Source organism: Diadema antillarum, unplaced genomic scaffold, assembly GCF_040938485.1.
Source record: "Diadema antillarum isolate AM-2024a unplaced genomic scaffold, OU_Dant_1.0 seq00000799_RagTag, whole genome shotgun sequence".
In the NCBI taxonomy this organism is placed as follows: domain Eukaryota; kingdom Metazoa; phylum Echinodermata; class Echinoidea; order Diadematoida; family Diadematidae; genus Diadema; species Diadema antillarum.
Window position 1 is genome coordinate 470,078 of NW_027271683.1, and position 26,100 is coordinate 496,177.

Here is a 26,100-nt window from a genome sequence, read left to right on the forward strand (position 1 = left end):
TGTATATTGAAAATGATACAATGTATATATATTTACAATTCTAGCTGTACTATGCACAGACGATAGACGAATTTCACAGTTTTACTGTTTTAATTCGCACATAAATAACCATCAATCAGCATCCTATTTAGAACCATAAACTGACATGAAGGCCTACTAGTATAAGTAGGCCCTAATTCAAGAGGAATACACCTATATATATATACAACATGAAACGTCATCGGCAAGTGCATAATGGTATGTAAAATGATCTCAAATTGTTTAAAAATAATTTCAATAAAAGACCTGTAATTGAACAATTGAACAAGTACAAGTACCTGGATAACATAATAATCATGAGGGATATCCTCAGTGACATCCGTACCCAATATAAACTATGATCAGGACCATTGAATGGATATGAAATGAGTTTAAAAAAATGAAAATGTCCAAATGCGACCGGTATACCTCCGCCATATTACATTGTTCTTAGCAGATGTAGAGTACGCCTTGATAATGTTACACGACAGTTTCACATATTATTGGCAGAAAAATTTGTCACAAAATTTAATGCATCGAGCGTTTACTTTCCTTGAACTAGGTGTAAATGGATGAGTTTTATTTAAAAGAGAAGTATTAAGGAATTTGAGCATTTTTTACTCGTAAGTTTCATGGCAATACTTTAAGCGGTTATTTTACAAATCTGCGGAAATTACTGTCATTTTAGTATTTTCACTTGACCTTTGACCATCATGGCCAAAATCTTTCCCTATATGCGTCATTGTGTAGTAATGGTGGCATGCAAATACCGCGTTTGGTTTGTGCATTGGGTATAATCTCCAAGGTATGGATGAACTGGGTAATAATATTTCAACAATGATAGTAGAATTTTAACATTTTACCTGACATCGATCCTTGACCTTTGCCACCTCCCATGATGACCCCCAACCCCAACCCCAACACCCCCCCCCCCCCAACAACAACAAAAACAACAAAAATCACAAGAGAATCACGGTCGGGCAGTAAGTTTCGTCTGGAAATACATGTACTCACCTTCAGAAATTGTGTACAGATATGGGGGAAATGGCAGTATTTTGAGATTTTAACCATTATGATTTTGACCGTTCACTTTGAGCATGTTTACACAAATGTTATTGTATGCTAAAAAAAAAAAAAAAAACTTCGTCCACTCCCACTTGCACACAATCATGTCAAGTTTCATGGCCAACGGTTTCAACAAAATTGATTACGAATGAAGGAAAAATGCCTCAGGCGACACTTCGTACGTTATAGCGGTGACATACAATCTTAATGTGAATCAAAACTGGGATAGTCTGAAAGACACCTCGAGGAATCCAAAGAAAAAAAAATCAAATAGTTTTCTCGTCACACTCTAATTTCCCACTTCTTTCCTTCGTTTTGGATCTGTCGGAAAGCGGTGCATCATTACACTTGAGCCAGGTCGGTTAGCGCAACGCCATGCTGCGCAGGAAAGGCATGACGAATTTTCAGTTTATCGCAGGAAGATATCAAAAATATCTTTCGTATACCTCAATAGAATAGACAACGTAAGGACACTGTGCACCGTGACTGATATTGGGGATGTCCCAAATAAAAGTCAAGCAATATTAACGCGTAGCTGCGCATGTTCAACAATGGGCACTGCGTATGAACTCTGCTCACGCCCGCGTGATTGACTTTGGTAACGACATGGCGCCTGTAGATCACGGGACCAGCTTTTGACCAATCACAGGCTTCAAAACACATAAGCCGAAAACCGAGTTGGCCAGACTCTCTTAATATACGGCACTGAGTGCATGCGGTGCTCAACTTTTGGTCTCTCGCTCGGTGCATATTTATTATGGTTTTGACAGGGGTAGATATCATTTTCTTTCAAAAGTAATGCTGTCATGAATGCCAAACACATTCTATACATTTATGTGTCCGCTACAATCTTAGCGGCCCTTCGCCGATGTATTTTCGCGCATGCGCACACGCGCTCTATGTTCGTCCCCTGCCAGTTAATCATATGATTATATTTGCATGGGTTGAATTTTGTTAATCATTAACCCCAAACCACGTCCTCTTTAAGAATGATGGAAGTCTGATGTGGCTGGTACAAATACTGAATGATCTAAATACATCTTACAAGTGAAAAAAATAAATCATTTTGACAAAAAGACCTTACAATTTACAAAATATGCGATTTATATCATCATTATTTTTTTCTCTAATTTTTAGGTCTAAATATCAGCTAAATAAAAGTTTTTCTATATTACCCGGCAAGTGTCATGGAAACAGCCTATTCTCATGAATTCCTTGGCATCCGGTCTTTTTTGTGATCTTGGTGTCCAGGAAAAGGACGGACTATACTCACTTTCCTCAATATATGATCCCATTCTCTCAGATCGGCGTGCGCCAGCTACGTCGGCTCGTGGGAAGTCCTTCTCACTACGCTCGATCTGAAGAAGCCTGCAGAGCCAGCAGGCGAAAGTCTTATCAAGTAAAGGTAATTTCCATTGATTGTGATAAAACGAATGCTCATCCAGTTGATTTTCCAATCAGATGAACTTTTTCAGCGAGATGACTGACTGCATGTTACAAAAAGGTACATGTATAACAGAACACTTACAAATTTTATTGCTTATATGACATTAAATGTTTGTTAAATTTTAACAAAAGAATAACTGACAGTTTATTTAGGTTAAGGAGTAAAAGATTGTTGTAATTTGTAATTTACCAACAGATGGCTCAAAGCAAGAAATGTCTCCACTGGAGGAGAAGGGGGTGTAAGAGCCCTGGAAGATAGAGTGATAAGTGGCAACCTTCATGGGGACATACTGCCTCTTCAGGGAACGTGTGACATCACCAAATCATCGCTGATACAGGAAGCCCCACTGATCCAAGTTTCCAACCTACAAACTCTCGTGTTTGACTTGCTGGAACAGTATGATGAGTGAGTGCTTCATTGAACCATAATCATTTCATGAACATTATGATTCACTCTGTAATGTTAGGTAGTGATGGCTCATATATCAGTTACAAGAAAAGAAAAAGTAATTCATTCGTAACAATCCACATTTGGTAGCTTGCTCGGGAGTTCCTCAAAATCTCACTCTCGGGGAGAATTTCAGTGAAGAAATCAATAGGTAAATACAGCAAGGCAATGTTCCTCTACATAGCTTCTATTTGAAAGAAGGAATTGAAATGAAAATGAAAATGATTGCTCTATTTCCATATCTAACACATTCATCTTATATCTCAATGTACAGTCTTGATAAAATTGACCTGGCACAAGGGGAGCATTCCAAATGATGAGGTGTGTTTGAAACTAGGGGGTGATAAGGGAGGAGGAACTTTCAAAATGATGATCCAGCTCGCCAACCTCGAGAGACCCAACAGCCTGTCCAACACAAGCATCGTTCTCCTCTACCCTGGAACAGACACATCATACAACCTGGATGTTGCACTCAAGTCCTTTACAACACAAGTTGAAGAGTTGACGAGGTCAACGTGGAGGTACATAGATGAAGAACTTTTCTACAAAATAAGACATTATATATAGAAATGCATTACATTTCAAGAGACGCGATGTATTTTTTTTTTCATTATTCAACATCTGAGAACTTCAATTTAAAAATGAATTATCTCTTACTTTTGAACTCTGACATGGATTTGGCAGTCAGCCAGCAGAGTATTTGGTGCATATGCAATATCAATGTAATGGATCTCTTGGAAATAATATCAATTCCTTTAATCTTTTTTTTCTCTTTATATTTCAGAGGGAAGAAGATGAAGCTGTTCGTCTTTGGAGATTACGAATTCTTGACAAGAATGTATGGACTGACGGGTCCCAGTGGTAAGACATACATGTACAAATTTCTAGGTCATTTTAGAGAAGGGAAAGAATGAAACTGAATGTACATTTCCAATACTTATGCACTTAACTGATCTGTGATTACAATGATCCACATCTGTCACATCAATAATCATATAACATAACAAAAAAAAAAATGTCATTGCATGATAGTTGGATAAGCAGCTGCATTGATTTAACCCTAAAGTGAAAGATACCCAAAATGTTTCAATTTGAGATTTTTTCATCGACATGCATGGAACTGACTGTGTTTGGCGATGCGTTGAGGCAGTTAGAGAAGAGGGCTTGGTTAACGTAATTTCATATTGTCACCATTATCTGTATGACAAATGACGATGAGGGCTCTTTCATTTTTCATATATCCACATTTTGGGACAATGTGACCTTGAGATTATTTCAAAATTGCCGCCGAAACGTAGGTCTCGATCTTTTACCGTAGTAACAGAAGTGCGATAAATCAAATCGGCCGAAAGTGATCAGCACCCCCACTCGTTTTCAGAGCGCACAGCTGAACAGAGAGACAAGATGGTACCGCGCACGCTGTGTCCGGAGTTGCGCACAAAGGTGGGTACGTGCCCTATGTGGCGCCACCCCTGGTCCAGTCTGTGTATGTGTGTGTGTGTGTGTGTGTGTGTGTTTTAAGCAATGTCAAATTTTGTGCAGTATGCATTTATCATTTTCATTTATTGAATGTCTAATTTTTATTTTACCTGTCTTATGTGTCCTGTTTTAATCATATAATTTTCTTTGTAAATTGGTGTATATGAGTTTGTTTTAATTCAATTTTCAAATGCATGAGACTTAGAGATGAATTAATACTTACTAATGTAAACGATGATTATCTTGATACCAAATTACAATTCGATTCTCACTACTTAAGAGTTGTTACGGCTGCAATTTTGTATGTTCCATTCTTTGTTAGAAAATTACTGTATGATAACGATAATTTATCTCACATTTTAACCATAAAGTCAATCAAAAAAAAAAAATCTGCCCAATTAGACTTGCAATTAGAATTACAAAGTCAAAGAATATGTATCACTTAACAAAGAAAACTCAAAAGGCACTATGGAAAAGCTTTGGTTATTGTTTGAAATATGTTCAAAAATTGTCAAAACGAAATGGCCTAAATATTGTGGATATGCCAACAAGTATTCAAGAGTTTATATGACCATTATGTCAAACTTACTCCTCGTATTCCTCCAGGAGGATCATCACCTTCTCCTCAAGACTTCTGACTGTGACAAAGGGTGCCATCTTAACAATGCAGCTTGTGTTTTGCCATGTTTGCAGGGGCAGATAAAAAGCCTTCAGATGGCATTGGGTCATCTCCTTGTGTAGAAGACTTACGGCGTTCTCACCAGCGGTGTGCACATCCCGCTGCAGCAGCCAGCTGACAGAAACAGAACATCCAAAGTTTCCTTGAAGCAACATCCATTCTAGTATCAAGCTACAAAGCCATGACCTTTAAAAGTAGTGTGGCATCAATCAAGCCTGTAGACTGGACTTTATAAATTGTTGTCTAGTTCTGAATTGCATGAATGGCTTCATCAACAACGTTCCACCTTTAATTTTGTGCATCAGAGGGGAATTGTACATTTGTCTAACAAGAAAACGGAAGTGTTAGCTTTACTGGAATTGATCTGCACATATGTAAGAAATTAAAATCTTCAAGTCTCCCAAGAGGAAACATCAACACAATAAGGGTTATTTTGCAATTAAGAGTTCCACTGAGGAGCCACTCAAGTCTGCAGTGATAATTATGTATGTATCTTTACTGCCTACTCTTTTAGCTTCCCGAGTCTTGTCCAGGACATGCCCATCATTGCCTTTAAATCCGCTATGTCCTTGTCGTCAAGGTAGATGGGATGCATCTGGCCTTCCAGTGAGGTAGTTTGCTCTTTGGTGACAAGCTGTCATGAAGCAACGCTGAATGCAATTGCAATAAGCTTTAGTGCTGTGACTGAAGTCAATGAAGACAAAATAAAACAAACTTTCATGTTGGGTAACGGACTGGCTAATCTGTCTTGTTGTGTGTGCAGTTCTGTTCGTGTGTTTCCTGTTTGTACGCCATGCGAACATGTGTTTTGTTTGTCTTTTGTTCGTCATTTGTATACCTGTGACACCAAAGTTCACATCACCTGTCCAGTCTGTTCTAGGGAAATTCACTACAAAGAACTTAAGGCAGCGCCTCAATATTTCCAAGACACTCTCAATGCAACATCGTCAACATGCATTACATGCAATAGATCCATCACATATTACGACGCACACAATCACCAACATCAAGACCCAGAACCAGTTGCACACGACCACACATATGCACAAACACAACTACATGCACTGCACTAGCTCACCCCACAAAAAAAAAAAAAAAAGGGCATTGCTCTCCTGCGAGAAAAACTACAATGCTCTCGAGGCGGTGCAACAGCAACCTTCAGGACAGGTGGACATGTAAAACACAAAATAGGGCACTTGTATAGATAGATATGGATAAATTTTTATTGCACAATAACTCCAATAAATATTGGAAATATGTATGATCAAATATGTAAAAATAACTGCCGTAAGTATGCAGGTTGATAAAGTATGTATTTTTCTATAACTTTTCTTTACAAGGCTTGCTGGTACTTCCATCATTAGGTTCCACTAAAACACGAGCAGTACATTGTAGTTTCATTCTGTACTTGAAAACATGTTCTTATCTTGGCTCGACTGTATGTATGATTATAAATCAATGAATTATGACTACAGTAGCTATAAGGGTAGCTTGTTAAAACAAACAAAATCTTCTTTGCAATATTCAGTATGATAGCCTGAGTTAAAAACCAAGACAAGAAAGAGATAGGAATTGTGGACTCCCATTATATCTCCAGTCCTCGTGACCGGCAGTTTTCTACTATAACATATCAAAATGTTATTATATCTGAACGAATAAACAATAAAACAAACAGAGAGAATATTGTTGAGGCCTAAGTTTTTACTTCATTGTAACCAGATTTTCATTATAAACGTGTTTGATAGGATGGAAGTGCACTGTAGGCCAATTTCAAATATGAGATTTCTCATTAAAAGCTCTTCAAAGTAATTTTTCTCTCAAATGAATCTTAAGTAAAAAGTTTCGAACAAAATTTTGTCACTGTTTTTCTTTGTTTCATTTTTTTTGTAGGATTTTCGAAGGTGTTTTCATCCAAGACCATTGGGAATAAATCATGGATGCACAACTAAGATCTGAACTACCAGCTGACATGTCTGCCAGAAATGCTTAGGTGACCATTACTCTGTAGTCCACAGAGATAATATCACCAGAGCATAAGTCACATCAGACTCTGGCTGTCGTAGCTGTAAACACCTCAGCTGCCCCTGAGGTTGTGTCCTGGTTGTCTTTGCTCCTGATCTTGACCAGGCCCATTATCTTACAATAAAAATAACAAATCCAAGAAAGAAACCAAAGATTTATGCTCATGGTTTGAATGTTTCATGTTTGTGACTTCTGTTCTTGCATTTGTGTGTATTTTGTTTTGTTTTGTGTTAAATACTTTATGTGTATGTTTTTTGTTTATTTTTCTTTCTCTTTCTTCTATTTTCAGTTTTATTTGTGTTTTTTTTTTCTCGCTTCAGTTTATCGTTCAGTACTTCCAATATGACTTTTTCATTAACAACTGAATAATTAACACGAGTTTGTGAGAAAGTGGAATAGATTTTATTTGACAGAAAAATGGCAATGGAAGGAATCGCACCAAACCCAGGGAAATTACTGGCCACTGTCAAAGAAGGAAACAGTCTTACGAAAGGAGAAATGTTGAACGCAGAGAAATAAAATCTCCTGCAGTTGCCAAAATCTGGCATGTACATGAGCGCACTGTTGTTCGACAGATAGAGCGACTCAGGGACAAGCTAGATTCAATGAAACAGAATAACAGCAGGCCAGGAACCAAGGAAAACCATTCCTACTTCCTCAACCCATTCAGCTCCTAAGCCCTTGATAAATTCATGTTTGTATTGTCAGCAACTCTTGAAGATTTCTGACTCAAATATGTTGGAATACAAAGACAAGCTGGAGCAGATGACAAAAAGCATGATGCCACAACCAAAGAGCTTCGAAAAAAAAAACTAACAAAAGCAAGAGGTCGAGTATTAGAGAACTAGCATCTGAGCTTAGAAAGGGAGGGAGTAGAGACTTGCCAAGGAAGTTTCAAAGAGCTAAGAAGAGTCTGCAGCATTATAGAGAACAGTTCAAATTAGTGTCATCGAAAGCCAAAAAGCTAAAAGCAGGGGAAAATGCTGAGAGGAAAGCAGAAAAGTACAGACAAAAGAATATCCGTCTACAGAGGAAATTGTTCTCTACGACGCAAACAGGTACATGTAAATCAGCTTTGCCACCGCAACAGGATTCCGATGTGCTAAAACTTCTTGAAACAATTGAAACACTTCAACATGAAATTAAAAGGCTTACTGCTCCGATTCCAACGAAAGAAGGAAGACAATTCAACACTAGTGTACGCGAAGCATCATTTTATGTACATGTTCGTGTTATTTTTGGTCATGAATTCATTGATGTATGAAAGGTGAAGCCAAAGAGGTATAGAGCTTTGAGAAATGAAAAAAAAATCCTCTTTAATATCTGAAATTGCCAACACATTTTTTCTTTTCAAGAAACAAATTTGATTGTGGAAAGGTGATGCATTGTCAAATTTGATGCACAAGTGATTGGCATTGGATTTAAATTCCACTGAAACAGCTCCAATTCATGAATGCAACATCCTATTTAAGATATGAAGATTAATAATTTCGGTGCACTTTCTCTTAATTACAAATGAAGATCCTCCCCTTGACCAGTGGACTCAGTTCAGTATAGAAAATATGATTTATTATTTACGTTTCAAATTTAGTCTTGTGCATAATTTCAAATGCACTTTTTGAAATCACCAAATATTCTCTACATGGAGATGTATTATTTGATTTTTTTCATCAGTTCTGAAATTTCTCGTATATACATGCTCTTCTACAATTTTCTAAAATCTTAATTTTGTACCGTTTATCATTACTTTTTTTTTTTGTTTCTTTCATTCTTTTCATTTTTATTAATTACATACTAATTTCTACATCTTTTTCCAAGTAAAGGTTATAAATGTGTAACAAAACAAAGATTTTACCAGACGCCGCATGAACACCACAGTGTTTGTGCTTTTAATGGTATCCATATTCAAATCAGGGTCATAAATTAGTTTCAAAAATTAGTTTTGTTTATCTCTCCATGACAGGACATCGGTGTTCCAGAGCATAGGACCAGTGAGGCCATCAGAATTGTGAGGCGATCAATGGTAGAGAAATAGGTTGGCTTCCATCTACATCCACACAACATAGAATGGCATCAGAAATAAAAGTATTCTATAAAGCTCAAGTACGGGAAGCACTCCAAGATAAAGAAAATTTAGCCATTAAATATGATGGAACAACATAGGGTCAGGTTGGTCACCTGTCTGAAGTCGAAGTAGCATCGAAAGAGAAAACTTTCTTGCTGGGCGTTTCCCAACAGGTCGGGGGAGGTGCAGATGAGTATGTGCGGACAATCGAAGAAGCATGCGATGCCATCTCCCCAGATATCTTGTCAAAAAAAAAAAAGAATTCTAACTCGATGACCGATAGGTGCATCACAAATGATGCTTGTAGACAACGAACTAGAAGAAGAGAAAAATATCCACTTGAATAAGTTGCGTTGCGCGATGCATCCTGTTGATACGATTGCCAAGGGAATCAACAAGGCTTTATAAAAGCTGGATGATGTACATGAGAGGTCCCAGAAAATGCCATTTAACAAAGGTTGTGAAAGCAATGTCCAAGCGTTCATTCGGGTTGGCAGCAAGCTCTTCAACAGTGAAAGCTGTGCACAGACAGCCCTCAGAACATTCATTTCTTAAAGGGCATGGTAATCAAAAAGTACTACCAAGATGGGTGGGAAACAGATTTGACATCCTTTTTTTCTCAGCAGGGCTGCTGTTTCACATCGGGCCATCCATAGTGGAGTACTTCAAACTGTGACAAGACCATCTAATGACCTCCAGCGGGCGTTCATCAATGCTTGGAGTGAAAAAAAAAAACAAAAAAAAACATCTGTCATCTCCGGTGCCTTGGACTAACGGGACATTTTGTCACCCGCCCATGGATCGAAGCCGCAGCAGAGGAGACCAAAATCTTGGACATGAATGCCAGGTACCTCTCTACGTTCCAAGTGCTGGAGAGATGGGCAAGCAATCCATCCCAACTGCTCACTGACCAGCACACCATCTTCAGCAAGGACCCAACGAGAGATGACATCTTCTAGTCATTGGTATCCCGTCCATACGACATCAGATGGAGGAACCGATGAGAGCAATGCTTACGGCAGCCCTAGAGGTAATGAAACGGCAGCTCCAGTCACAGCTACCGGGCGGAGCCTTGTGGGAGCCATCGGTGGAAGTTAGAGAACAGGCTGCTTCATGCACCAACACAAATATTAGTGGGGAAAGGAACTTTGCCCGTGTTGGTTCACACCTTCAATATGCTAGAAGCATTTCTATCAGTAAATTAGAATCAAAAGCTATGTTTAAATGCAACGACACAGCCATGTGGTTGAAGAGCCAAGGTGAAGGGAGGAGGAAGCGATTGATTGACTCGGCAGTGAAGGAAAGAGTAGCTGAGTGGAAGAAGGATAAAGTGAAAAAGGAGAGCTTCAAGAAGCAAGTTTTTAACAGCGGGTAAGAGACAAACAACGGAAGCTATCAGAAAAAGCAGAGAAGGAGCAGAACAAGGTAGAGGAACTTATCGAAAATGTACTACAGGATGGACTATATGAAGAGCGAAATCAGTGTAAATTACTTGAAAACATGTCTAAAATCAAAGCCACTGGAATCTTAAGGAATCAAATTAATTTCAGGAAAAAGATTTTGTGCTAGGACATGGGGAAACACTGAAAAAGTTCATTGGAGGAATTGAAGAATATCCTTTTCAGTGGTCCAGAGCTTGAGGATGTCCATGATGACTTTCTGTGGAATTTGAGAGACCCCGCCCAAGTTATTAACAAGACATTTGCCCACAAGTGGGAGGAGGAGGGGAATGAGGTCTGGTACAATGGTAAAGTTACTGCATGGAAGGAGGAATACGAAATAGTATATGATGGCAGCAAGGAAGTCTTTTTCATGACGGCGTCAGAATTTTTGATATCTGCTTTATCGAACTTCTACAGTATGTCCATTCCCTTCAAAGTTGAGAACTTCAAGCCAAGGTATATAATTATGCAAACTTACCTTTAACATTTTTTTTTTTTACGTTCTGTTATCAAGTAGCAGGACCAATATGTATGAAAACAGTGAGACATTGATATTACTGTACTCAGTGTAATAAGATCAAGGAGGTGTTTCACTAAGATTTATGTTGGACAGTTTGCCTAGAAAATCAAGCTTGAATTTCCATGGTACGCCAATTAATGTAAAGTATCATTGCATTGGTCAGATGATTATGTAAGCCTTTGCGTTTACATTTATTGGATTGCATGTTAAATAAAGTGTGCAACATGTGCATACTAGCACCTCAGTGGAACTTCTAGTCGTGCTAGAATCTCATTGAAACACCTACATATAACAATACTTTTGATTAACAGGTAATTTTTCCGGAAATTGCCACCCTTTGGAAGCTCTTGTTATAGCTACATTCCTACCATAATTTGATAGTCCCAACGTGATTTGATGATTTTTTTTTCTGTTTATTATATTGCTTGAAATCAGCGTAATCAAAGTCATTTGAATACTCTGGGCCCCGTTTTATCAAAAGATAAATTTAACTCTAAGTCAAGATAATCTATGATTAACCTCTCATATCAACTCCAAGTCTACTTAATCTATGATTAACTTCTAAATCCACTTGAAGTCCGTTTTATCAAGACACCCAGAGTTGACATCAACTCCAACTTCCTCCCAAATCAACAGATAAATTTACAAAATACACTCTAACTTCCACAAATCAAATGTAACTTTAACCGTTGATCCACATCATCTACTAACTCTAAGTGTAGTCAGAGAAGAAAGCAAGATGGCTGCTGTAGCGATTGGTATGTTGCCCGACCAAGCGGCAAGAAGGGCCATTAGAAGGGAAAGAGTCTTCCGGGACCGCAGCAATCCTCTGAACTGGAGTCCGGAAGATCTGTGGAAGAACTTTAGATTTTCACACGAGGGTCTCATGGAGTTGGTGTCATTGCTGGAACAAACAATTAAGCATGACACCAACCGCAGCAAGGCACTGTCACCTCTTCTGCAAGTTTGCACCACATTGAACTTCTATGCGACTGGCGGTGTGCTAGATGCCACTGTCACTATGCACGGGATATCGAGGGCAACGGACTCAGCAACCGTGAGCCGGGTAACAGATGCAATCTGTGTAAGATGGAAAACACAAGTGAGAATCTACAGATTTTTTTTTTGATAATTTAATCAATATAACTAGATCTAGGCCTAAAGGCTATACGATAGCTTAGCCTGCACCTAACGTTAGTACGACTACGTGCATGAATGATTAAAGCTTGCCTTGCGCTAGAGTACAGCTACATTTAGACAGTGTTTGCAGGATAGTGTTGTGTTAATGTGTACCATAGTATTAAAGTGTCATTACAATGTAGTCTAAATATAGTTTTAAAAAAAATGTAGTGTAGACATCAACATCAAAGCTGCTCGAGCTAGTTATGGCACTTTTTTTCTACAACTACGCCCAAATGTATCGCCCTAAAACCCCCATGACAAATTAATCGCCTCTAGGCTCTAGGCGTAATAAGGCCAAGGGCTATAACTCCACCTTAATCAATTAAACTTGACCGACAAGTCTGTCTAATTCCGCGAAAAACTTCTCATTTATAATAATGACGTTTGTTGCGTTAAAAACTGACCCCGCAAACGATCAATGTGGACATCGAGTATCATTACTTAGTTTGGTTATTTAATGTAATGTATGAATGATATCCACTTGCATTATATTCATCATTAACGACAGTCATTAGAACTATAAGCAAAAATCCAATTGAGTTTATACATTATGAAAGCATACCTACATGATTGAGTCAAGCAGCAAATGTACAATGTATTCGGACTGTTTACGTTTTTAACACATTCAAAGATGCAAAACAGTATGAATGCTTATTTGATTACGAGAAGAGCTTTAACATTTAGAATGTATACATCTCTTTGATTAATCAAATGCCTAAGAAAATGTTGAGATTGATAAATGCTTCATTCTGACAATCATTCATGTAAATAATCTATTTTCAAGCCTAATTTTGGCACTACACTTCCACTTCATTTACAAGTGATCAAATTCCCACGAACAAGAGAAGCGTGTGAGGAAACAAAGAGAGGCTTTTTCATTTTATGAAAAGGGCGGCTGTGGTTAATTGATGTAATATATATTTCTTTTTTTTATTTATCATACGTACGCAGTTATCGCATTGTGTATTTATTTTTATTCAAATCAACTTTTTTTTTTTTTAGTGGAACACTGTTTTCCATCATTGTGTTTATTTACTATTTTTGTTGCCATGGCAAAGTGCATTGTTTCCTTTTTACGACATCATTCGTTTATAATATACTTTATATTGTATTGAAAAATCCTTTATCAGATGAGTGTAAGAGAAATGAAAAAGAAATGAAAAAAAAATTATATCACTTTGGATTAAGTCAACTTTTTCTTTTCTTTTCTTTGTGATGATGGAAATGAATAAACTATTGAATATATATATATATTGAACTTAGGCTTATCTCTCCTCTACTCTTTCCAACTCTTCTCGATTTTATACAGGTAATTCACCTTGCGTCAAAACTCTCCAATCATCTTCATCGTCTGGACCATAGACCTCCTGATCAGCGTCATCTGACGTTCAACTGGATGAATTTGGTTATGCGGCGTTTGCCATCTATCCGAATTGTAAAACCACAAGGTCTCATCATGCCCCTTGTTGAATCATCACAACCTGACATGTAACTTTGACGTTAAAAAAAAAAGACTTATGAAGAATGGAAAAATGAAAAAAAAAATAAAGGAATACGGCTTGCAAATGTGTGTAAGTCAGGCAATTAATCAACTAATGCAATGTCCTCTTATGCAGAGTCGGCTGTACATATATTTTCTTGTCCAAATTCAGGTTTGCCCGCCAGGCCTACACATCTCACTTGGGGTGTTTTTAAAGCACTACAAGAGTTTGGAGGAGACCTGTCATGCCCTTGATGTGAAGGCTGCCACCTTGCCTCGGGAGACATCATTCCCAAATCTTGACGCTGCAGCAAGGCAGCACCATGGCGCAGCTCATCCACGACATAAAGGAAAAGGAGGAAGAGTACAGAGATCTACTGGATCAACACATGTACCTGTCGCTCCGTAAATACTTTGAAGAACTCAATGCTGTTTCACAAAATATGGTCTGGTGGACAAGTCAGAATGTACGTACTATGACGAAATCGGCTTCACTTGCGAACATAAGCCCATCAAAATCGTCGCCCTAAAGGTTTCTCGCCAACCTCAGTTCATCACCTCGAAGAGGTCTGCCTTGACCACCCTGATTACATGTGGCAATGCGGCAGGTGATAGCCTAACTCCTTTTATCATCTTTAAAGGGAAGAATGTCACGAACAACCGTCGTGAAGGTGGTTTGCTTGATAAGAGGATCGAAATGAGCGACTCGGGTTGGAGCAACTCCACGATCTTTGAGTCTTAATTCGTTAAGACTCATGTCACTCCCTACGTGGATGCAAGGAGGAAACCAGAACATGTCATTCTCATCTACGATGGTCACAAGTCCCATGTGACTCGACCTCTCCTCAGACACGCCAGAGAAAACAACATCATCCTCTTCGTACTTCCGGCACACTCCAGCCATTTTCTCCGGCCTATGGAAGTAGGGGTTTTCAGTCCCCTGACGACATACTACAATGCCTCATGCAGTCGCTTCCTTAGAGAGCACACTGGCAATGTAATCAGGAGAACAACCTTTGCCAACTCATTGGAGATGCCTACATACACAGAGTTACAAAATCAAACTTGCAAGCCAGTTTCAGAGTCAGCGGTCTTCATCCCCATGACCCAGAAAAAGTGGATGTCGAGTTGATCTGTTGCCCTTCAAAGCTGGTTAACCAACCCAATCCTTCAGGCAAGTCCCAACAGCTAGAAGCAGAAACACCCACACAATCGGCAAATGCTTACAGTATAAAGACCAGAGGTCTGTGGTTCGTGTAAACTCCTTAAATGCAAAACTACAGTACATGAACAGTGTATGTACTAGTATACTTATTTAGCAAAGTCATTGAAAACCATACTTCAGTTTTCTTTTACATATTTGCACAGCATGCAAGTCACTACTAAAAGGTAATCATTTTGAATATTTTGAACGCATTATTCTGTAGTGTGGCCTTGTACTCTGAACTTCCACGACTATTTTTTTTTCTTTCATTGCAGGTTCTGTGTTCATTGATAGTAAACTCTACAGGGGGACTACTCTTAAACTACTGCTTACATACAGACAGGAGATAAAGCCTCACAGTCTTATTCCCGGAGATCTCTTGATTCTGTTCATGTAGCAATTGACCTAATTGCCACATGTTCGCCCGTCTAAACCACACTTCTGTTTCTCGTTGACATACACGTATTCTGCACAGCATACAAGTCACTGCTAAAAAGTAGCATTTTGTTTGAATGCAGTCTTTTGTAGTGTACACATGTGTAATCCTGTGCTCAAATATCAACTTCATGACCACTTATTTTCTTTTCAATTGCAGTTACTGTGTTCGTTGGTGGTAAACAAGGACTACTCTTGACCAACTGCGCATGTACAAACTGAAGTTTAAGCTTCGCATCGTTGTAGCCCTGGAGATCTCATGATTCTGTTCACATGGCGATGAACCTACACGCCACTTGCTTGCCCATCTAAACCACACTTCTTTTGACACATTCTGCACATCATGCAAGTCACTGCTCAAAATTAATCATGAATATGCTTGAATACATAGTTCTGTAGTGTAGTCATGTGCTCATAACTTTCACGACGATCTATTTTCTCTTCGATTGCAGTTCCTGTGTTCGTTGGTTGTAAACAGGGGGACTGCTCTTAATCCATTGAGCACGGACAGACTGGAGGTAGAGCTTCAAATTGTCGTTGTAACCCCGCAGATCTCTCATGATTCCATTCACCTGGCAATGGACCGACTCTCTCCCTTGCTCGCCCATCATTCCGAATGATGCTCTCCACTGTTTCATCCAAGGAATGGTGTGGTCTTCAAGTATGTGTTGTTTAGGGGTCACTGTCTCAGTCGGAAAATGCTGCCGAAAGTAAGCTATGTAGTCTCGAATGTTCTCATCTGGACACATGTAGGAAGTAATAAATGAAACTTGTATCAAAGAGTGATTTTTTCCCCTTCATATTTTTTTTTTGTTTTACCTCTGAATTTCATCACTACTAAGAAGTTTGAAATAATTTCTGTTCTTGAATCTTGAATTGAATCACCATGTAATGATATATTTTAATTCTTTTTTTACAACTTATGTCATTTGCGATGTATTGTATCTAATGAAATCGATCAGTTTCTGTTTTTGTTTGTTTGTTGGTTTTGTTTTGTTCGTTTTTTGTTTTTGTTTGTTTTTTTGTTTGCTTGTTTTTTTTTGGGGGGGGAGCATGCATTGATTTGTATGATTCAAATTTTTCCTCATAATCTTACCCAGCTTTGCAATGGCTGCATCGTCAAGGGATTCATGCCCCTGTGGCAGGCGCCAAGTAAGTGGAAAAGCTGGTTATATCTGCCAGCTATCACTCCTGCCTCTGCCTTGAGTTGCTCATCCTCTGTACATGTCGAATTGATGACTTCCTCCAGACAATCAGTCATAGCATCAACATTATGCGGCTATTGAAGAAACAAAATACATGTACAGTATATGTAATGCAAATGTAGTAGTGCATCTTGATTTCATCTTTTAAGCCTGAATAATGGAAGTTATTTTTTTTTACTGTGCAGTAAATTACTTTTCCGTAAAGAGGCCTCTGAATGTGTTAGTTTTTATAGTAATGAATAAATGCATGTACAACATATAACGTTTACTGATAGAAGAGCGTTTATTCTAAATTTTCACCATATTTAGTTTTACTCAACACTCACTTGGAGACTGATGTGAACATGGTTCCCCACAAATGTCCCTCCATAGTAAGCTTACCTGCAAACCTTCATGGCTTGCAGAACGTGCTCCAGTTGCTGCGAAACCGGGCCAGTGCCTGCAGGCAGCTCTGGCAGCTTGGAAATTTCCTTTTCCTGTGGACACAAAAGCATAATCTGTGAGTTACTACAAAGAATGGTAAACATGTGTGTGCGATTATTAGTCATTAAAGCATTAAAAAAAAATGAATGATTTCACATCAGCTTTTAAAAAAAAATAATTGTGTAATTGGCTAAATGAGACATTGAGACTAACCACTTGGATCTTCTCTTTCTTCTTGTCAGCGGCCATGTCAAGCATCACTCCTGGTGGCTCATTTTCGGGAGAGAGCAACCCAATCATGGTGTGTTGTTAGATCAAGTCTTGTACTTCCTGTTGTAGCTCATCTGCCTTTACTCTGAAGCACCAACCTTTTCACCTGCTTGGTGAACGATTGATGTGCAGCTTCCAATTCACCTTTCGTTTTGGCAAGCTGCTGCGCTATCTTCAGATCGAGCAGGTGGCATGCCTTGGATAGGGAGACGAAATGCTTAAGGTGGATCCCTAGGGAGATGTGCAGGCCAGGGGGGCAAACCTAAAAACAGACAGGATGGTGATATAAGGCAAGTATACAGATCTGTCTGGCCAGGGTCAAACATGTTTTGCATGTGAGATTCAGAAACGGGTCTGTTTTCCTGATGAATGGTATGTTATTTTTGTCACATCCTGGCTACTGATGACGAATGTGACTACTATTCATGCTGTAATATCTTGTGCTTTGGAATTGTAATTATTTTATTGAAATTCCTTGTTTTTCTTTCTTTCATTTGGATGATGAATATTAGAGTTTTGGACTTATTTTGATTAACCATCATGGAGGTAACTACAACTGAAATGCTTACATGGTCAATTGGAATCTCGAAAAATGGCTGGCGAACATTGTTTGCTTCCTTCGGGATTCCACATTCCTTGAATCGATCCAGTGAAGTACGAAGACTTTGGAGTGTGCGGGGATGAATGGCTGCTCTTTGCATGGGTGGAGTTGCCATTTCCTGCTTGGTGATGTTGCAGAACAAGCAGCAATGTCGTCCTGGATGAGTTCAGGAATCAAGGGTCAATGAAAAAATCTCAAATTGAAACATTTTGGGTATCTTTCACTTTGGGGTTAAATCAATGCAGCTGCTTATCCAACTAACTTGCAATGACATTTTTTTTTTAATGTTATATTATTGATGTGACAGATGTAGATCATTGTAATCACAGACCAGTTAAGTTCATAAGTATTGGAAATGTACATTCAGTTTCATTCTTTCCCTTTTCTAAAATGACCTAGAAATTTGTACATGTATGTCTTACCACTGGGACCCGTCAGTCCATACATTCTTGTCAAGAATTCGTATTCTCCAAAGACGAACAGCTTCATCTTCTCCCCTCTGAAATATAAAGAGAAAAAAAAAAAAGATTAAAGGAATTGATATTATTTCCAGGAGATCCATTACATTGATATTGCATATGCACCAAATACTCTGCTGGCTGACTGCCAAATCCATGTCAGAGTTCAAAAGTAAGAGATAATTCATTTTTAAATTGAAGTTCTCAGATGTTGAATAATGAAAACAAAAATACATCACGTCTCTTGAAATGTAATGCATTTCTATATATAATGTCTTATTTTGTAGAAAAGTTCTTCATCTACGTACCTCCACGTTGACCTCGTCAACTCTTCAACTTGTGTTGCAAAGGACTTGAGTGCAACATCCAGGTTGTATGATGTGTCTGTTCCAGGGTAGAGTCACACGTTCCCTGAAGAGGCAGTATGTCCCCATGAAGGTTGCCACTTATCACTTTATCTTCCAGGGCTCTTTCACCCCCTTCTCCTCCAGTGGAGACATTTCTTGCTTTGAGCCATCTGTTGGTAAATTACAAATTAGAACAATCTTTTACTCCTTAACCTAAATATACTGTCATTTATTCTTTTGTTAAATGTCAAAGAAGCAATAAAATTTGTAAGTGTTCTGTTATACCTGGGCAATTCCATGGGGTTGGGACTGAAATTGTGACATACAAGTTGAAAATTCAAGTTGGGTAAATTGAAATTTCCTTTTTCCCCCTGATTTGTTACTCCCATTCTTCAACATATTCCACTAGAAATCTGTTTATCACTTCGCACACTTTCAGTCAGCATGGGTAAACAGGTATGGCAAAATACCTATGTTACACGGACTTCATTTGTTGACATCCTTCATCATTTTGTGTTCTGAAATGATAACAATGAACACATCCACGTTTTTTTCGTCCATAGCACATCAACATGTTATTTAACAGGCGCATGAGATCATTATCAGTAAGATTGTATGTTCTGATGTCAACTGCAAGCCACTTTTATTAACATGTTTTTTTCTACAAACCATTAACAATTTCAATCAAAGGTTTAACTTTTTCATCAAGAGTGATACAATGACAATATTCTTAAAAGCACCACAATTGAAGCAAGTGATTTGTATGGGTATTCAAGTAAAAACATGATTTTATTGTTATAATCAGGGGTTTTCAGACAACAACCTCGCCCACGGTGTACTACCTATGTTACACGGACAGTATGTCTTTGTAACATAGGTACACTACGACATATCAACTGATTTCCTTTATTGTGGTGTGAGATGTTAAAACCTACACATATAGACTTTATGTATGTTCCCACAAATAACACTATTGTAACAGTTCTTTGGAATTATATCTACTGCACACCTGTGGAACAATACCTATGTTACACAGACTTCAATTCTTTGTAACTCTGATATGAAAGAAGGCAGACTTAATCAGAAGAAGAAGAAGAAAGTGAAGCTTTACACAATTTGACCTAATATACACTAACAACATCATCAACTAGTTGTCAACTAACTAAGAAAACTAATAAAGAGAAATCAGACAAGTCTTCTTGTCTTTTCCATGTTCTTTGTTTGAAATTAATTTCTGCTCTTTTGTCCAATGTCCATTTAGCCCTCGATTTTTGTTTTTCTTCTGTCCATTTTCCCTCTGTGCAGTTTTCTTCTTGTCTAGTTTGTTACATTCGCTCTTCTTGGGTGTTGCTTTGTCGGCTTCCTCTCTGTTTGTGGAGTGCTGTGGATGTGTCCTTTTCACTCTTTCATGTAGTTTAACACGTAGCGGTGGTAGAGGAGGAGCCATGGCAGGTTCATCAAAAAACTGAACAAAAGGTGTAAAGAGAAATAGAATAAAAAAATTAAAAGAAAATTTTTGTCGGGGTTGACTATATATTCCTGTTGATGTATCTGTGTGTTTATGAATGGAATTAAATAATTTTAACAATTTTGCTTACATTTCTACCTCTTGGCATACCCATTAGCTAGAGTTCCATGTGTACCTCCCACCAAAATTGAAAAAAAAAATGGGTTATGCTTAAAATGATGTAAATAATAATAATTATAATATAGCATGTAAAACATAGGAAAATATCATTTTCATACTCTATGCTAAAAACTTGTTTTCAGATGCAAGCTACACTGTAGGAAGGGCAGGTCGCTGCCCCCAGTGTCCTAGCTAAGGTTAGGGCTAGGGTCAGGGTTACGTTTATGGTTATGGTCCTTAATAGACTCCCAAAATAATACTAGGCCCTATTTTATATTCATCCCCCATCGAAATTGTCGCCCTCTTTTTGAATGATAGTGTAGAGCAATAATAGTCCAATTTTGATTGGGGTTCATAATCTTATTGAAGCCTTTCCTACCCACTACCCACCCAAACTGAATAGGACACTGGCATTTTAGCTTTGAGACTTCACAGTGGGTGAACATGGAATGGAAATGGTGAATCCTTGTGAAATGTTAACAACTTCATCAGAGCATCTAACAGGTCAGTGAAATCTTGGAAGGAAAACATTGACATTTTCGAAGTAAATCTGTTAAAGAGAAAGAATTTCACAGCTCCTAGTTCCCTCAATATCACCAGCAAAATAAGGCAAACTCTATTTCTCTAGTTCAGATGCAGTCTGGACATCTACGTTTTCCAACTAGTATATGTGACCGTGCACCTCAAAACGAACATAAAGTCGCACACACTGATTTTGCGTGAGGACTGAAAATAAGTGAAATGGGTCAACCTAGCCGAACTTGACTTTTTTATATTTTCTGAAAGAGCGGGTCTTCTTTTACATTATGCTAAAATTTGGTATCATAAAACGGGCAGGAAAGTGTGTTTTTTAGCAGCTTATCTCGAACATTTTTGGTAGAATAGTGTGATTAGGTGTGTCTTTAGAATCCCTTTTTCATTTCTGAAAAACCTTGTCCACACTCTTCACTTTCAACTCTAATAACTTTTGAAAGGATGGTGCTACTGCTTTTAAAGTTGGCATTAACTATGGACAGAATGTGTTAATGAGGCATGCTTAATTTCAGTTTAATCTGATAATCTCTTCATTGTTGTTACTCTGGTGGTTTACTTCCTGTTTTTTTTTTTTGTCCCATTCATCGCACAGCCAGCACGGTTTGGTAAAGATTAAGCGCTTGAATAGACACTGTACTTCAAAGCCTCTTTTCTCAGTTCACACTTTTCCTGAGTTTGTGCTTTCTTTCCAATATTTAGATAGGTTAGGAGAGTCCATTTGATTTGAATTATACATCATTTTACAGCTTAAAGTCTGCTCTTTCAGAATATGGTCTTAACTAAAAATTCATGTCTGGCGACTTTTTGTTTGTTTTGAGGTGCAGGGTCACATATAGTGATTAATACTAACTCTAGCACGTCTACCTTGGTAGATACCTAATGACAAAAGGGTCCAAAAATTCACAATAATCGGGAGGTAAAACAATTTTATATTGCAGTGAAGATACACTGATACACTTTTGTATGGTTTTCTAAGAGAGGAATATATGCTCCTTTTGCAGAGACCGGCATGGACGGAAAATTTGGCAATCAAAATTATGAACATGAACCTGTAACAAATATCTCAGTATGTGGGACTACAGTATCATCGTCCACAGTATTTTTGGCCAGTTCAGAGGTTTAGATGTCGTTTTTTTCCTCTAATAGAGTTACAGAATATGACAAATGTTATTATTTTTGTAAAATAGCGTAAAAGCTTACCAATTGACATCAGAAACATTAAAACTCCTGTACCTACGTTACATGGACAACAGCATAAAAACAGATCTTGTGCTGTCCAGGTAGGTGTATATTGGCTGTGAGTAGTTTTTCTGCCATTGGGGGAGGACTGCCAGTGACATGAATACGATTGCTGAAGTTAGCAGCTCTTCTTTTTATCGCGAGACGCGTCTTTCCTTACCTACGTTACACGAAGAGGCCGGACATCGCACTGAAGTACAGTGATATGTTCCGTATTTTCTCGTTTATTTGGAGGATTTTGATGCTAATTTTTGGATGAGAATACTCCTGAAATATAAATCTCATTATAGAAATAAAGTTTCTAATCATATTATGGTTGGAAGTGTATGTAAAACCATGCTATACCTATGTTACAACAAAAATTGCCATGGACATCGTTTGTAACATAGGTATGAGGTTGCTTGAAGATGCTCTGGTGTTCTTATTTTGTTACAAATGTTTATGTGCCTTATAGTCTTTGTAGAAGTCACCTTGCCTCTCTTAATTATGATAGGCATAATGCTGAAAGGTTGTATATTCCTGTTTTACATTGCCATGAAAATGGCATATATTTATGTCACAACATAAACCACAAAAAAACATGGGACATCATTAGTGAAACAGTCATAGACAAAATACATTTGTACACAGGCTTGTTTTTTTTTTTTCATCAAATAATTCTTCACACATTTCTCTCGAAGAATAACTGCAAACCACGGACAATTATTTGATAAATTTTTCAGAATATGACTTTTATTCCCTACACAACATGAAAATCTAGAGAAGACCCAACCCCATGGAATGACCCACCTTTTTGTAACATGCAGTCAGTCATCTCGCTGAAAAGGTTCATCTGATTGGAAAATCAACTGGATGAGCGTTCGTTTTATCACAATCAATGGAAATTACCTTTTATTGATAAGACTTTCGCCTGCTGGCTCTGCAGGCTTCTTCAGATCGAGCGTTGTGAGAAGGACTTCCCACGAGCCGACGTAGCTGGCGCACGCCGATCTGAGAGAATGTGATCGTATATATATTGAAGAAAGTGAGTATTGTCCGTCCTTTTCCTGGACACCAAGATCACAAAAAGACCGGATAGCACAACCAAGATGGTCGTCTACAGGAAAAAGACACACACGGGACAATACCTGAATTTCCAATCCCACCATCCACTCCATCAAAAATTAGGGGTCTTAGGTACACTTATGGACAGAGCACACAGCATCGTCACGGAGGAAGCAGACCTGAAGGCAGAGGAAGATTACATCCAGTCCTCTCTCAGGAAATGTGGATACCCTGGCTGGTCCTTCAAGAAAGCTAAAGAGAAAAGGGGGGATAATGAAACCAAGAAGAACTCACAGACCAAACCAACCAATCAGAGGAGGAAATTGGTAACCATCCCATATGTAAAGGGTACCTCGGATGCATTGCAAAGGATTTACCAGAAATACCAAATCTCCACAGCATTCAGGCCCCAAAAGACAAACGATCCATCGATGACCAAGCGGGGGTAGTTTACCAGATTCCATGTAGTGACTGTGAAAGAAGCTACATTGGAGAAACAGCTAGAAAATTTGGCACCAGGAAAAATGAACACAAACTAGAGGTAGAGACAGTTAGTGCGTCCTACTACACAAGAGGGAAAAAGAAGGAATCCACCTCCCACATGCACAAGTCGGCCATCAGCGACCATGTGGCCAGTGAAAACCACCACATCAACTTGAAGAAGTGTTCCATCCTAGCCAGAGACTCTGGAAAAACCTCACGCTGGATAAGGGAAGCAATTCACATTCGGAAACAACAAGGGAGAACGTTCAACCGAGACCTCCGACAATACTCACTTTCCTCAATATACGATCCCATTCTCTCAGATCGGCGTGCGCCAGCTACGTCGGCTCGTGGGAAGTCCTTCTCACAACGCTCGATCTGAAGAAGCCTGCAGAGCCAGCAGGCGAAAGTCTCATCAAGTAAAGGTAATTTCCATTGATTGTGATAAAACGAACGCTCATCCTGCAGTCAGTAATGCCTAACTTCAAGTTACATGTATTTGGACTGCGGAAACACATTGTAGCTTGACCTATTCAAAAGAGAAAATTCAACTTATAAGTGATTAAAATCAATAGAATATAGAGAAAAAATGGACGTGAAAAGACCTTCGACCTTGGCAAGTACTTGACTCATGAGAGACTGACTTAAGCTACGTTGACTATAGTTTATTCAGCATTGTATCGGGGAAAAAATTGTTTATAAATTACAGTTCAAAAAGTAATATTTTTTTGTGAAGATTTCATGTTTTATATTGTGTTTTACCTTTTTGGTCTCCTGAGAGTTCGCCAACTCAAATTGAAGTAGGATTTGAGTTCCAGAATGTCCGCCGTCGGGATCATTATTCCCGTGCCGATGATGTGCTGCAGGCCAGCTTGTTGTAACTCATCTCGCTGTTGAATGTCCATCCCCTCATCTTTCGCAAGATCTCTTCGAAGCTGGTTAATGAACTCGGTTCGTCTGCGCATTGTTTTCTGTGAACATTGCTTGCTGGATACTGATGCTGCTGGGATTTTCGTGGTTTTGATTGGCTGTTTAGGATATGATTTAGGTGGTATGATAAAGTTCATGGAAGCCATAATAAATTATATTTTCGACCACTAAAATGTTATACTGTAAAAGTGGATATTTTTGCGCCACTAATTTTGCTCAAGGCCGGGTAAGACAATTGTCATGTGTCTTAAATGGTGTGGAATCAAGAACTACTGGAACATATGGCAAGCAAATATATTTATGTGATTTTATTTTCGTGCTCGTTTCTTGTTGCACAAAACAAATTCAACACCATAAAATTCCACTTTTACAACATTCCCCAAGCATGACAAAAAGACAACCTGGTTACAGTTGTTTCAGAAAATAATGTATAGATGTATAATTACGGTAATTGCAAATACAATGTAATACCTTTTGCTTAGGCAATGAGCATCACATAAGAATGTAAAGGGAGTAGGGCTGTAGGCCTATTTTCATTTTATTAACAAATTTATTACACCCCCACTCACATATAGTGTATATGGGGATATATTTTTCTTCTTTAAATCATATGAAATTACCATATTTCTCATGCTGATAGTGGAACTTTCCTAACATCGTAAATTTCTTTGAAATGCACATATCCAATCATTCAGCTCTGGAGGGAGAGGGGATATCGGGTCTGATCATTAGTGCTACACTAAATCCCTTAAACAAGACATTGTATCACATTACCCATAAGTATTAATACACTTCCATGGTGATTTTAATGTGCCAGATTGAAAATACATGTGCATGTAGTACCGGTACCAGGTACTCTGGAAATACAATATGTACTTCTAGTCATGCATGTAAAAGGATGATGTCAGACATCAATGACCAACTCCCAGATTATTGTAGTAAACTAGGTGTCTTGTAGGTTTTAATATCATTAGGCCTATTAGAACGGAGGAATGTCATGTATGATAATGAACTCTAGACCTCGATCTATACATATTAGTACAATTGTATGTAAATCAATATGAGAAATATTGCTTTAAACACCTTTCCACGACCAGGTACACCGAAGGTAGCAGAGACGCCATCTTTTGACTTCTTTAGTTGCCCTTGCAGATATGCCGTGGCAATCTCTTGCTTTTGTCTGTAGCTTATGGCTTGTGATGAATCCGGCAATTTGTGATATGTGTGATCATGTTGATGGCATGTGTGATGAGATGCTTTGGCATGGTGAATTGATGTGTGACATTGTGTGCATTGAAGATGTAGGTTGTCCAGAATTGTGAAAATGTATGTGACTGGTTTGCATGTTTGTGTGTAGTGAACATTGATGTTACAGACAGGACAATTGACAGACACTTTGGAGAACATAGGTGACAAACAGTCGACACAGAAGAGATGATGGCACGGTGTTTCAG

General features: G+C 38.4%; 1 pseudogene; it reads right to left on the minus strand.

Annotated features, from left to right (window-relative positions):
* Positions 1 to 15,916: 15,916 nt before the first annotated feature.
* On the minus strand, positions 15,917 to 24,681 carry LOC139739457 (uncharacterized; annotated as a pseudogene).
* Positions 24,682 to 26,100: the final 1,419 nt, after the last annotated feature.